The following is a 13,072-nucleotide window of genomic DNA, read 5'->3' as shown; positions in this document are numbered from 1 at the left end:
TATGAAGGAGCTAGTAATTTCATACATAGGACACTGTCAACTATGACAGACAAAAATAGAGAAAAAAAATCCAGACAAAAGCACATTGTCTAAATTTTTTATGAATATTAGCAAATTCATGGTGAAAATAAGTATTTGTCAAAACAAAAGTTCTTATCCATATCTTTTGTTATGAAGTACCCATGTTTTGGCAATTCAGAGATCAAACGTTTTCTTGTACAGTCTTTACAAGGTTTTTCACACACTAGTTGTCTAGAGGTGCGTTGCTCACACATTCCATACAAACATAACAGATCCTCACTAGAGCAAAGTGATATATCGGTTGGCTGTGCAACACAGAGACTTTAACGCCCTCCAAAATTTCTATTGGTAGATCTGGGAGACCTGGCTAGGCCACTCCGACCTTGAAATGCTCTTACAGAAGGCCACTCCTTCGTTCGCTAAAGAACCGGCAATTATGCGAACCCCTAAACAAACGCCGTTTGTTTTGGATCATTGTCATGCCTGGAAAGACCTAGACACACTTCTCATTTCAATGCCATGCTAAGATGTCGAATAGAGGTTTTCACTCACAATAATCATACACAAGCACAATGCCCTCATTTCTATTATTTCCTCTACACCAACAGTCCCGGCTGGTCCCTTTGCAAGAAAAACAGCCCCAACATGATGTTTCCCAGACCCATGCTTCACAGATCAAAGCTATGGTTCTTGGATGCAACTCAGCATTCTTCCTCCAAACCAACGAGGTTCTGAGCTATTTTACCAAAAAGTTCTATTTTGTTTCATCTGACCCAGTTAAGACATTCTCTCAAAAAATTTCTTCATGATATCCAAATGACTCTACTAGTCAAACTCACGCAACTGACCATTAACTGGCTTAAGCAGGGGACAGTTCTGCAACTGCAGAATTTATCCCACCTGCGCGTTGTAGTGTTTTACTTGCAGGGTCTGGCTCTTGTTATAAGCTCTTTAGTCCACCAGAACTCTGCTTGCAGTATTTCTACTAGGTCCCCCCGTGTGTTTCAGGTATTTCTGCCTCACCGGTCTTGTGATCATTTTGACCCCACAGGTTGAGAATCTTCGTGGTAGCCCCAGACCCGTAGGGGATGTAATACATGGTCTGTAGTCTTCCATTTCTAATAATTGCTCCCACAGTTGATTTCTTAAAACCAAGCTGCTTACCTATTGCAGATTCAGTCTTCCCAGCCTGGTGCAGGTCTACAATTTTGTTTCGTGTTCCTTGACAGCTCTTTGGTCTTGGCCATAGTGGAGTTTGGAGTGTGACTGTTTGAGGTTGTGGACAGGTGTCTTTTATACTGATAACAAGTTCAAACAGGTGCCATTAATACAGGTAACGAGTGGAGGACAGAGGAGCTCTTAAAGAAGAAGTATCAGGTCTGTGAGAGCCAGAAATCTTGCTTGTGTAGGTGACCAAATACTTATTTTCTACCATAATTTGCAAATAAATTCATAAAAATCTACAATGTGAATTTCTGGATTCTTTTTCTCTATTTGTCTGTCATAGTTGAAGTGTACCTATGATGAAAATTACAGGCCTCTCTCACCTTTTTAAGTGGGAAACTTGCACAATTGGTGGCTGACTAAATACTTTTTTGCCCCACTGTATATGCATGAATTAAGCATCTATTCACATGGTAATGAAGTCAGATTGATACATGTAGTTTAATATTCAACATAATTTCTACACATTACACTACCCAATGGGCTAAACATTACCTAGATACCAAACTCAAAAAATTATCTTGTTATTAGTTAACGTATTGATGACTTAATGTCCCCAAAACTTGCAACAGTGAATATAAAGTAGGCCACCTGTTACATTATGGTTGACATTTAGCCAGCCGGTCTCCCCTATGCAGTCATGTCGAATTGCGGATCGCTAACGCCATAAACTATGCTGATATCAGTTCAGTAATTTTGGGGAGTTGAGAAATACATGAGGTAGCAATGGAAAGCTGCGATCCCCTGATCCCCCGATCCCCCTATTTATTTCTCGCATGGAACACACAACGACAAGTGACTAGGTACATAGTTATTCTACTATGGGTGTTCTGATTTTATGACTGTTCTTAACTCTTTTTTGCAGTAACTCTCTCCCTTCCTCGCACTCCTTGCCTTGAACTAGGTTGTTAGCTTCGCCAGAGAGTGTCTTATAGACAGTACCAAGCAACAATCAGACAGAACCCCATAGTAGCACTTAGAAAAAAATAGTTCTTAACATGTACTATCAGCATTGATCCTCTGTACTAGCGTGTTTTTGCCATGGCTGTAAAAGAATAAATAGGTGGGATCGATGAGCACCGCGGGATCTCGAGGCGCGAGAGACAATGCAGAACCCCGTATCGTAATCGCAGCTTTCCCATATGCTACCTATGTATTGTCATCAAACTCCCTAAATATTTAGCTGAACTGTACAGCATAGTTTTATCTCGCTAGCCAGTATCCGCAATTCGACTAATGACTTGGTCATTCGTTGTTTCCTGAGACCCGTTCGAGGATTCAAGTTGGGAAAGTATAACAAGGGTAATCGTCGAATGAGAAGAGTGAGGGCTTCTTGACCTTTATATCACCTTGTGTGGACAGACCGTTCTATTTGGGGAAGCATTATAGTATGCAATACGTTAACTCAGCAATAACACAAGATAATATTTTCATATGAGTTGTCAGGGTTAGTCCTTTGAGTAGGAATGATGTAGACCGCAACTCTCGGCAGGTAGCTGGAATGGGTGGAGAAATAGGTTCAATATTTGAATGATACATTATCTGAAACTTAGACAACTTTGCAAATATTACAGCAATTAGTAGAAGTAGGAATAGCACTGTAATTATCGCTATACAGGAGTAGCGGTGTCGCCTCAGATAAAAGATATCTATTATCTCAAGCCGAGGCAAATTGAGTGGCGAAGTACATGACCCCACTCTAATAGAAGTGGTGCAAAAGTCAGTCTTGTACATTTTCTCATAGACCACTTGCACACTATCGACAGATACAGAATCGAGAAAGAGATGGAAAATCCCTCCGAGTAACAATCAGCATCGGCACGAAAGCCCAAGAGTTGAGATGGAGAGATGAACTGTTATAGCGGCCAGAGATATGGAATTTCCTCACATTTGAACATGCATCAAAATAAACAGTATAATCTAAGGAAGAGTTAGGAAAATACTCAACAGAATGATAAGATCCTATGTGAACAAACCAACAATCTCTTATCTCGCTTCTCTTCACAACCTTACTTCTTCTTTAAGAGCTCCCTTGCGTCTATGATCACATCCATTCGCTTGACCACGTATAATAGGTCACCTGTCTTTAGAGACAAGCAATATCTATCAGATAACAAAGACAACCATGTCTCTCACTGCGAAGATTGGGATATCCTCCTGAAAATTCATAGTCACACACTCCCGAGAGAAGAACCTCCAACCACATTGGATGGGCACATTAAAGAAACCTAATTTTAAGGACGCTTGTTCAATGATAGATAGCATCCAGACACATTGATATTTCAAATTTGGTTATGACCTTGCCCCGCTGGAAGATTGAAATCCTGCAAGGAGTCTAAGCTTAAGACTAGGTTTGAAGAAATCAACGTGGCCGCAAATTATCTGTAGGAAATGAAGACATACAAAGCCACTGATAATACTCCGCTCGGTCTGGGCTATCCACGAAATCTACACCCTGTTGGCGTCAAAATGGATCTATCAAGAACGGCTAGCACGAAGAATCCCTGTAACCACAGCGGGGGGACTAGTGAATGACCTGCAGAGAGCTGGGAACCAAAAGCTGAACAGAAGCGCCGTAACCGATCTAGTAACACACTACGCCAGCCAGGACTCAAATCCTCAGTGTGGGTTCCAGATGTGTCCCACCTTTGTCTTCCCAGTACCGATTGTCCCATGGGCCCCGTCCTGAAAGTTTGTCCTAGAGAGCAATGTTGGAAGATCACCAAGAAGAAGATGGGAGAATGTATCAGTATATTTGGTCAGATGACAACTCAAACGAACTTTTTGGTAAAACTCAATCGTCGTTTTGGAGACAAAGAATGCTGAGTTCATCCAAAGAACAACATACCTACTGATTGAGAGTATGGGGCTGGAAACATCATGCTTTGATGGCTGTGATTTTTTCATGCAAAAAGGGACCTAGACCGACCATTCGTTCCGTGTAAAAGAAAGAAAATATGTATGGGGTAGCCAGTACGATGATTTGGAGTGAAAACACCTCTCCTTCCATCAGGCAAGGACATTGAAAATGAGAACGGGCTGGGTCTCTAGCATGCATGCCACAATGATCCAAAACACTCCCAAGGGGGCAACAAGAAGAGTGCCGCTTCGAAGAAGCATTTCAAGGTCTGCTGAAGGCCGTAGCCAGTCCCTCAGATCTCAAACCCCATTAGAAAATTTCTTTGGGGGAGTTGAAAGTCCCGTGTTGGCCATGCAACACCCCAACAATAACATCCTGCTCTAAGATCCGCATGGAATAGAATGCCAAAATACCAGCAACCAGTGATTTGAAAAACACCTTTGTAAAACCTATACCAGAAAACAGTTTGATCTCGTCATTACCAACAAAGGGGTACTATAACAAAGTATTGAGATAACTTTTTATGCAAACCAAATAAATACTATATTTTCCACCATAAATTTGTCAATAAATTTCAAATAAAAAATCCTTTACATACAACTCCGGTGATTTCGTGCATTTTTTTCTTCATTTTGTCTGTCATAGTTGAGTTACCTATGATGAAAATACAGGCCTCTCTCATCTTTAAGTGAGGGGGAACTTTCACAATTGTTGGGCTGACTAAGATACTCTTTTATGCCTCCCCACTGTATATCCTAGTATTATAGCCCAGCTCGAGGTCTCTGCATTGCTATGTAATAGTTTAATACCATTTGATTCGTCAAATAAATTTAAGACGGCTTATAGTACGTTATGAGCAGCTGCATTAAAAGTGGCCGGATAAACAAAGGGGCTGGATCTCGAATCCCCGCTGACAAAGGTAAAAAAATACAATAACTTGTCTTCGGGCTCTTCCCTCAGGATCACCATTGAGACATCAGGAGTTGTCTGACCATGCCTTTTGAAGTGACCAGTTCCTTGACGGAACGCCACAACCACGCGGACGTTTACTTGAAGCCCAATTACTGGAAAGAATCTCAGGTAGCTTGCTCAGATCGTGGGGAGTCAGTTCCACATCTAAGAGAAATAACCCCAATCACCAGAATATTTTTCCCTTATCTGTATTGTGAGTTGGTAACAGCCTATCCCGACTCCCCGGTAACCCCTCATTACCTCCTCCCAGACGATATCCTAGTACCTGTCGGTTTCTTTCTCAGTGCACGTTTATTATTTGAGCTACAGCCATCTTCGTTTCTCAGAGCTGTTCGAGGATGGCGTTTCATAATTACGCTAAGTCGGAAGGCGCCTCCTTGGGGCTACGAGCAGTTTGGAAACAACCAATCTGCCATATTGCGGTCATTTTGGGAATCATGCAGAGTGAAAAGTTTGAGTCTACTGGTATCCGGGAGAAAACGGCCACGAACTCCTGACTATACGTCAAAACTCATGTAGTTGAGCAGACTACTGCAGACCGGATCTTTACAGACAACGTTCTGCGAGAGCGCCACTGGTGAACCCGGAGTCTCATTCCAATTACTTACTGCACGTGGCTTATCTGAGGAGGAAAGGATGAGCAGCTGCGTCCGGGAACTGTCGTGACCTCTACTCTTCTTATCGCCTTAAACCATCAAGTGATGGACGCCTAAGGGAAGGCAAGAGTGAGAGGTTCTGGTCTAGGGCACGCGGCCGGTTCACCTCCTATGAATCCGGAAGTTCCATAGGCAGCTCTTCCGAGAGGAGTCAAAATCCCCGAGCTTCTCTGAATCTACGACAGGCTGACGTTGGATTATCCGGATGCATGCAGTTGGAAGAAACATTAGGTGCTATCAATTTTTGGTGTGAGTCAGCTCACGGGAGAATAAACAGTATTTCTAATTTCTTTAATTGCAACCCACGAACACTATTATAATGACCATTTGTCTCTTTGTTGTACCAGTAACATTTGCTGGAGTGAGTCAGACTGGTGTCCCTAATTCCCATCAGCCCAACACACCCTTTTTTGCTCTTGTGCTGATCGGGGCAATGACGTCAATCTAAGTCTGCTCCAGAGTGACTCATCTCGACTCTGGGCTGATGCAATGTCTGAGTGATGTACGCGACGTAAACTTGGAGAGCCAGGCTAATTCCTCACTCAGCCTCTTTGCCCCATGGTGACGACATGCTACGGCACTAGACGGACCTCTATAGGGAATAAGTCGTGTACTCTCTGTCTCCGACCAGAATCTTTGCAGGAGGAGTACATAACAGTGTCTTGGCCACTGGCCATCTTCTGTCTGCAGCTCCTTTCGGCGCCAGTGGTTTCTTTGTGGAGAAGAAGGACAAGAACCTGGCCCGTGCATGACTTATACAGTGGAACTTATAGCGAGTATCACTGTCAAAAAAATCGTTCGGATGCACTGTCGATGGGGCGATGAACAGTGGCAAGAACACCTTTCAAGACACTAGCCAATGAACCATTATGGAACCAGGTAATTCCTTTGCGACTCACTTCAATCCGTGCCTGCCAGCTGTCCTTAAGTTTGTGTGGCCGGAGCCAGTGCCTATAACAGTGCGGTAGTAGCATCCACGGCGAGGGGGCGGTTACAGCCGACAGGGATAAATGCTACACATTCAATTTGTGACCGCTGTAGAAGTATTGTCTGAGTGGCTTTTGGTAGAACAAGTGCTTTCGCGAATTTCTTCAGCTCAAGTCGGCCAAGAGTTGAAGAGCACGGTCTAGCATCTGCCTTAATAGCTTCACGACTCAGATGTGCTAGTGTGGAGGGATGGATACCAAATTCCCCCAGAGTTCGTCTCCTGGATGTGTACACCGAGGAAGCGTATTAAAAAAACAACTGTTTACCAAAGCAATGCCCTATCTAAACCACCTTCTCCACTAGCGTGACCGTCAGCATGGGCGAATAGGAGTCTCCTCTGCTGTTAATCCTGAAATGGTCCACACAATAATTCTGCGCTTTGTTCTGTAGCGGTTGAGATTAGGCTCATTTCCTGCACCCACACTTACCTGAGCGCGTATCACCTTTGCGTCTCTGGTCGGCCCGTCTTGCGTCGTTTGTTAGAAATCAAGCCCTGACCACGTGTAAGTGTCATACGCCAGAACTTGCATATAGTTGAAGGCGTGCATGTCACCACAGCAGGCGAGGCGTAAACAGGGAGTACAGGAGAGGAGCTTTTGCAGAGAAACGCGACGCCTCTGTGGGGCCCCAGTGGTGAGGAATCACGGCGGTGGAGTGTGATTCCTACCCTCCATCCAACCTGGGGCGCCCTATCGGAAGTCCAGGACCACAGTTGCACCAGCTGTGTCGCAGACCACCATGGTCTCGAGCATTGATGAGCGAGGTTTGGAAGGTGACAATGTGTTAAATGTGAGCTGTTGAAGCTATGAAACATGCAATGTTCTCAACGTGGATTCTCCTTTGTCTAATGGTATAGGGCAGTGTGCTGTGTGGTTGCATTGCGTCTGTCTGTACCTATTGGGCGTAAGCAAATTGAGGGTCTAGGGTGTCCGGTAGGGTGGAGGTATATGTGCCTGATCTAGTCTGCTGCAAAGCATTCATGTAGGACGGAAGTGAGTGCTACGGCGTAGCGTTAGTCCAGTTACCTTACCGTTCTTGGGGAACAGCGAACAGAAATGGTGCCCTCTTTAAGCATTGAACAGTACAACTGGCGGATTAAGTGATGGGGGATTACTTGAATATTTCCGGAGAAACACATCCAGCCAGTCTGTCTCCATGCTCTGATGTACCGGCTCGGAATTGCCTTCTGGGGCTTGCTATGCAGCCTTGCGGAGGTTAACACTTAAATGTTACTCATCTCGCTCCAGTGAACGAGAGCCCGCAGTTTGGTAGGGCCGTGTCAGTGGCACTGTATTCCTCAAAGCGGGCCAAAAAGTTGTTAGGCCTGTCTGGAGCCAAGACATCCTGGTCCGCGACCGGGTGTTTTCTTTTGTAATCCGTGATTTGACTGTAGACCCTGACCCACATTACCCTATCATGTCTAGCTGTTGAATTGCAGACTTCGACTTTTGTCTCTGGTACTGACTTAGCCTGTTGATTCGCTTGCGAGAGAATAGCTACCACTTTTGTATTCGGCATGCTTCCTCCCTTTGTCACTGTTAAAAGCAGGGTTCGCGCTTTCAGTTCTACGAATCTGCCTCAATCCACGGGTGTCTTTTTGGGTAATGTTTTAATCAGCTTGGTACGACACTCATGCACTTACCCTAATGAACTCGCTCACTCGAATGCAGTCATTATGTCGTCAAATATTGGTTGACGAACAATGCAGGAAACATATTCAATCCGCCGTATCAGAAGCAGTCTTGACCAGCCTCGAGAAAACACATGACTGGTCGCCTGACCCCCACGACAAGTGGGCTTCCATACAGATCCATGAGCGCAGGAGTGCCTTTTGTTTAATTTCTGTTTGTAGGCTGAATCAACAAAATGATCGTGGTATGCCCCCCAGAAATAAGCCGGTCAGATAGGGCACTCAATTTTCTCTCCACAATGGGGCGTGTGATGCACTTTCAAAGTACAGATCCGTCGCAAATTTAGTTACATCAATCACACTTTATTCTAGGTGTTCTTTTCCCCCCTGCTAGCAACAACTCACTTAACTGCACTGATAGCAAAAATTTAGGTTTACTTCTTGTTTTAAGATTAGCTTTGTTTAACATCTTCCCCAGATACCGTAATGAATGTCTAGCCTCAGGTGTTTGAGTTTGCCAATCTTACAAAGAGTCAGATACAAAAGTTCGTTCAAAGAGCCAATATGTGGCTCTTTTGAGGGGGGACAGAGTATGCTTATACGCTTCTCGGCTTTTCGAATTTGAGAGAGGGAAATATTTTCCGCTTATGGTGAATGAATCGTTATCGACTAGATTATTCTTTGTGCAGTTAGTCTAGTCGCGTCAAACAACGACTCTAGAGATTACCTTTGCTTGTTGATGATTGATCAAGCACCACCCAGTTGCTCCGTAAATTCATATAAAACGCACATAACACCCCTGCGTACCAAACCCCTGCTTTCATATACCAGTTGAAAGCATTGCTTTTTTCTTGCGGTCATCTGAATGCATGAAATCTGAAATCAGCTGCTGCACGACTCCTTTAGCGCGTCTGCATCTATCCATCGTTTCCGTGAAGCAGACACTTTACAAATCCCTATATCTCCCTGACATTGCATTTATCCCGTGCTCGGAGATGTTAAGTCAATCCATTATTGTTCTGAGAAGACAGAGACATTGGCGTCAGTACGTATAGCTCTACGACCGCGAGCCGATGTGTCCTATCTCCATAGCCTCTGCAGAGACACCGCCAGTTCGCCCTCCCCTCTTTACCCTGCCGTCCACAGGTCGCCGCTGGATCAATCCATTGTAGGTGGCAAGCCAAAACACTGGATCCTTTTCGGAATCATATCTGAGTAACGATATGATGACGTTAAACGTATATTCATAGTCCTCTCGACTGTATGTAATGAAACCTAAGATTACCTGAACCGATGTAAAAATAACACATAAAAAAAAAACAAAATACTCATATTTCAAGAAACGAACGAAGCAGCGGCCATCTCGTTTCGGCGCCGGATGTTAAGTCACCATGTTGTACAGATTAGAGAGTCACATTAATGAGTTCACGAGAGAAATAATTTACTAATACATTAGCTCACATACAAACTAACAGAGTTAATAAGAATGTACCTTCACGCTTCAATGGCAACCAATCCTTCAAAAACCTAACCTGACTAACAAGCTGTTGAAATGTCAGATAGACCATCCAAAATTGGACCTTTTGGCGTAGCTCAAACTTTGTATGTTGTCAAGGAGGATGATGTCGTTACTTATACCATTAATGCAGATGACTATTATTGGATCAAATAAACACATACCACATCAATTACTCAATGTAACAATTAACTCATAAACAACTTGGGCACCACGGAAAAACGTTTGTTAATTAGTACCGTTTCCCAAATTAACTCTACAGATATAAATATTATTGATCCATCTTATCATCCATTAATTCATTTTATTACGTCATCAGTCCATCTGACGTTGTTGACTTCAATCCATGAATTAGGATTTACCTATCGAGTCTCATTTTCTGAACTTGTGACTCATCCATTAATTATGATTTACCTCATCAGTCTCATCTGAACGTTGTTGACTTCACCATTGAATGATGATTACCCATCAGTCTCGATCGAACTTGATGATTATCCCATAATTTATAATTTACCTTCATCAGTCTCATTCTGAACGTAGTACTCATCCATTAATTATGATTTACCTCATCCAGTTAATTCTGAATGTTTGACGTCCATCATTAATTAAATGTTACCTCATTCAGACTCATCTAAACGTCATTGACTATCATCCATTAATTATATCCGACCACTCCAGTCTAATTCTGAACAGTTGTTTGACGTCCATCCATTTAATTTATGATTCTACATCAGACTCAGTCTGAACATCATTGACTTCCATCCTTAATTTCCATATTAACCTCATCAGTCTCATCTGCACATCATGACTTCCATCCAGTATTACTTAACCTCACATCTCATTCTGAACGTCGTGACCCATCCATTAATTATCATATTACCTCATCAGGTCTCATCTGAACTCGTGACTTCACATCCATTAATATCATTATACCTCATCTCATTTCTGAATGTCTGACTTCCATCCATTAATTATCATTATTACCTCATCAGTCTCATTCGAATGTCGTTGACTCCATCATTAATATATATACCTCATCAGTCTTCATTCTCGAAGCGTTGATCTTCCATCCAGAATGATCATTATACCCATCGTCTCATTCTGAAATCGTAGTATCCTATAAATCTGCACAAACCCTATTATTTTGTCTCCATGATATATCAACATTACACAAATGCTAATTATTTATTACTAACTAACTAAATAATCACAAAGAAAACATAAACACACACATAGTATGTATGACAGTTAACATAATGCAATATACGTCCCTATTGGACTAACCCGATATGATGCCGTTAGACAATGATACGTCCCCTATTGACTAACCCCGCATGATGACGCTTGTTAACAATGATACGTCCCTATTGACTAACCCATATACGCTGTTAACAATGATAACGTCCCTATTGACTAAACCCGAATATGAGCTTGTAGACAATGATACGTCCCTATGACTAACCAGATATACCGCTGTTAACCAATATATTCCCTATTGGCTAACCCGATATGACAGACTGTTAGACATGGATACTCCCTATGACAACTAGATATGACGCTGTTAGACAATATACCTCCCTATTGGACTAAACCCATATACGACTGTTAACAATGATAGTCCCTAGGGACTAACCCGATATGAACGACTTGTAGACAATGAACGTCCCTATGTGGACTAACCCGATATGACGCTTGTAAACAATGGATAACGTCCTATTGACTAACCCGATATCGCTGTTCTTAGACAATATACGCCCTATTGACTAACCCAATTTGACGCTTGTAGAAATATACTCCCTATTGGACTAACCAGATATGCGGCTTGTAGACAATGATATGTCCCTATTGGACTAACCCGATATGCGACTTTAGACAATGTACTCCCTATGACAACTCGATTGATGACGGCTTGTTAGACAATGATACGCCCATTGACTAACCCGATATGACGACTTGTTAGACAATGATACTCCCTATTGGACTAACCCGATATGACGACTTATTAGACAATGATACTCCCTATTGACTAACCCGATATGACGGCTTAACAATATACGTCCCTATTGGACTAAACCCGATAGGACGCTGTTAGACAAGACTCCCTATTGGACTAACCCGATAATACGACTTGTAACAATGATACGCCCATTGGACTAACCCATATGACCGGCTTGTTAGACAATAACTCCCTATTGACTAACCCGATAGTGACACTGTTAGTGGACAATGATACGTCCCTATTGACTAAACCCGATATGACGGCTTAGTTAGACAATGATACTCCTATTGGACAACCCATATGACGGCTTTAACAATATACTCCCTATGGACTAACCCATTGACGACTGTTAGACAATGATACGTCCCTATGGACTAACCCGATATAGACGCTGTTAGACAATAAATGGGGAGAAAGAGCGGGAGAAGAAAGACAAAGGAATCAACTACATACAGTTGAATTAATATGCTCATTAATATGGATATTTCACAAACAAAAATGATCCTCTCTTTTTTCTGTGTATCGAGTTTCAATTTTGGCATTGAGTATTGTGATACAAACTTGTATAACCTAGTCCAATTCTGGTATCGACACACTATTGTAATGTGAGAGTGATATGTATTGACCTGGCAGTAAGGTACTCACGTGCGGGTGTGTAAGCTACCTACGTGATGTCTGTTCTCCGGCAGTACCTCTGTGTCTGTCCAGTCTAAGCCCCTTGGAGGAAAACAGGCTCTTGTCTGGGTCTTCCCCACACCTCAGCTCCTGCTAGACCTCCTTCAACAGCTTGTGCCTCCCACCACTGCTTCCATTACCTACGTAGTGTACACACACACACACACACACACACACCACACACACACACAACACACACACACACACACACACACACACACACACACAACACACACACACACCAACAACACACACACCCCCCCCCCCCCCCCCCCCCCCCCCCCCCCCCCCCCCCCCCCCCCCCCCCCCCTGATAGTTAATTTTCTCATTTTGTCTGTCATAGTTGAAGTGTACCTATGATGAAAATTACAGGCCTCTCTCACCTTTTTAAGTGGGAGAACTTGCACAATTGGTGGCTGACTAAATACTTTTTTGCCCCACTGTATATGCATGAATTAAGCATCTATTCACATGGTAATGAAGTCAGATTGATACATGTAGTTTAATATTCAACATAATTTCTACACATTAC

The 13,072-nt window shown here is 43.0% G+C and overlaps 1 protein-coding gene across 1 annotated transcript in view; it reads left to right on the top strand.

Moving 5' to 3' along the window:
* The window catches only part of cfap54 (cilia and flagella associated protein 54), a 133,948-nt gene that overhangs the window by 104,847 nt on the left and 16,029 nt on the right, over positions 1-13,072 (top strand). The gene's annotated exons all lie outside the window — the stretch shown is intronic.

Source organism: Salvelinus sp. IW2-2015, linkage group LG23, assembly GCF_002910315.2.
Source record: "Salvelinus sp. IW2-2015 linkage group LG23, ASM291031v2, whole genome shotgun sequence".
Taxonomy (NCBI): domain Eukaryota; kingdom Metazoa; phylum Chordata; class Actinopteri; order Salmoniformes; family Salmonidae; genus Salvelinus; species Salvelinus sp. IW2-2015.
This window is presented reverse-complemented; position numbering and strand designations above follow the sequence as displayed.